This window comes from Cololabis saira, chromosome 21 (assembly GCF_033807715.1).
Source record: "Cololabis saira isolate AMF1-May2022 chromosome 21, fColSai1.1, whole genome shotgun sequence".
In the NCBI taxonomy this organism is placed as follows: Eukaryota; Metazoa; Chordata; class Actinopteri; order Beloniformes; family Belonidae; genus Cololabis; species Cololabis saira.
This window is the reverse complement of record NC_084607.1, coordinates 2,668,356-2,671,216: the sequence shown is the minus strand read 5'-3', so window position 1 is coordinate 2,671,216 and position 2,861 is coordinate 2,668,356. Positions and strand designations below refer to the sequence as shown.

Sequence of the window (2,861 nt, the reverse complement as noted above, 5' to 3'; positions counted from 1 at the left end):
GTGACCAGACCACGTGACCAGATCACGTGACCAGATCACGTGACCAGATCACGTGACTGGTCAAATCGCAGCCTTTGCGGTTAGAAAATCTCCTTTTATCACATCGCGATATTATCGCAAATGCAACTAATCGTTCAGCCCTAGTGCATGGTTGTCAAATGGGTATGTCATGGTCAGAATGTCCATATTAAAGTGATTTTGTAAAGATGGTCATACTACAATTGGTGTTAATCTATCTAATGTAACTACCGTGGCTGACATTTATTGATGTTTCTGTCTTGCTGTTTCTGTTGCAGTTTCACTAAGGTACTTCAACTATAGATACCTAAATTATCCTTGTTTCAGCAAGGTCTTTATTGGAGTGTGTTTAGCTCGCTGTCTACACTGTGTATTGCACACACAAGATCAGGACAGAAGAAGTGCTGACTGATGACATTTTGAGTTTGTACAAAATGCATTAAACATACCATCAGTCATCTCAAGGGATTTCTATAAACAATGATTTTGTTCTGAGGGTGGGTAGCTTTAGCCCTTCACACTTTCGTTTTGACATATTGAGATGTTTTATCTGAATGTTTCTGGCTGTCAAGAGCCATTGATAACAGAACATGCTTAACATACCACTCAAACATAAAACTCTTCATTGTTTCACTGCGAACATGACGGAAGCACTTGACTTGACCCTGAAAAGGGATTTGTCAGGTCAGCCAACAACAGGATCTAAGTATTTTTCTCTTTCCTTACAGAAACATAAAGCCAAAGAGAGAAAAAATAGGAGGGATAAAGTCCTCACCACTTCACCAGGACTGAAGGTCCGAAAGAGGATTCATACTGAAGAGAAGCCGTACACCTGTGATCAGTGTGGGCGAGCTTTTACCACGTCAAGTATTTTAAGGTGTCATCAGCGTATCCACACTGGAGAAAAGCCGTACAAATGTGATCAGTGTGGGGCAGCTTTTACCGAACAAGGTAGTCTAAGGAATCATCAGCGTATCCACACTGGAGAAAAGCCGTACAGATGTGATCAGTGTGGGGCAGCTTTTACCCAACAAGGTCATCTAAGGAGTCATCAGCGTATCCACACTGGAGATAAGCCTTACAGATGTGATCAGTGTGGGGCAGCTTTTACCGAACAAGGTAGTCTAAGGAATCATCAGCTTATTCACACTGGGGATAAGCCTTACAGATGTGATCAGTGTGGGGCAGCTTTTACCCAACAAGGTCATCTAAGGAGTCATCAGCTTATTCACACTGGGGATAGGCCTTACAGATGTGATCAGTGTGGGGCAGCTTTTACCCAACAAGGTACCCTAAGGCGTCACCAACGTATTCACACTGGATTTAAGCATTACAGATGTGATCAGTGTGGGGCAGCTTTTACCCGACAAGGTAGTCTAAGGAGTCATCAGCGTATTCACACTGGAGAAAAGCCTTACAGATGTGATCAGTGTGGGGCAGCTTTTACCGAACAAGGTAATCTAAGGAGTCATCAGCGTATTCACACTGGGGATAAGCCTTACAAATGTGATCAGTGTGGGGCAGCTTTTACCCGACAAGGTAGTCTAAGGAGTCATCAGCGTTCTCACACTGGATTTAAGCCTTACAGATGTGATCAGTGTGGGGCAGCTTTTACCCGACAAGGTAGTCTAAGGAGTCATCAGCGTATTCACACTGGATAAAAAATTGTCCGTGATCAGTGTGGGGAAGCTTTTACTTGGAGAGCTCAGTTAAAGGTGCCAATTTAGACATGTTATGTTGTTCTGAGAAAAAGAAATCTGGAGTTTTGTTTTCAGTTTCAACTGAAAAATGTGTTTAAATTTGATTTTTCATCAGTTTATGTTCCATTGTTACATCATTTAAATAAAAAAGGTCTTTGTTTACCTGCTGGATTTCAGTTCCCTGCTTACTACAAACTCACAACAAGACATCAGAATGTTAGAAAAGAGACACACAGTAGTGCGTTTTTCATGTGGTTTGTATCAACATGTACTATTCGTACTGGATTTAAATTTCTTCTGGACCTGCAATAATTCTAAAATGACACCATGACATCTATATTTTGTTCAGCTGATTCACACCAGATAAGTGAAGTCTGTGTTGTACTGCCCTCATTCTGTTGAACAATTCCCTTTATTTAACACTACATTTTAATATTGAGTCAAAAGCAACTGAGCAGACACTTAAGCATTAGATTTTTTTTACTGCATGATGTGGCCACATGTGTCCTCTCGTTATTCTGCAGATCTGGATTTCTTCAAAGACCCCGTGTGAAGCTTGATGTTGTTAATTTCTGTATGATTATCATCTAAAAATATCAGATCACTACACTATATGGGGTGCATATAGACTAATGTGGTGTTCATCTGACATGTACATAACATGTAGATATGAAGATATGTGAATGATGTATGCAGATATGAGTATGTATGCATGATTTAAATGTAGCATGAGATATGAGTATGCGGGCATGAGTGGTGTGACAGATTCAGTTAATAAGGTCAAAATATATTTTCCCTCATCCCTTCCACCCTTTCAATCATTATACTATCGCTCAAAAGAATAGACTAATCACACTGCAGCAATCAGACCAGAATATCTGCAAATGGAAAATCATCAGTCTTCTCCACGGTGGGTCCAACAGGTAACTTCTTATGGTAAACTTTAGTCAGGGACATTTCAATCAAGCAGTGGAAGACAGGAATAGTGACATCATGTATGTTTTCCAATGTCCAAACCAAAAATCCACTTAAGGCAAGGCAAATGTATTTATACAGAACATTTTAGCATCAAAGCAGTTCAAGGTGCTTTACAGAATAAAAATATGAAAAAATAGTGGCAGAATAAAAAAAAGACTTAAAGGG

The 2,861-nt window shown here is 40.0% G+C and overlaps 1 pseudogene; it reads left to right on the top strand.

Annotated features, from left to right (window-relative positions):
- The first annotated feature begins 659 nt into the window (after positions 1–659).
- On the top strand, positions 660–2,271 carry LOC133422516 (zinc finger protein 239-like; annotated as a pseudogene).
- Positions 2,272–2,861: the final 590 nt, after the last annotated feature.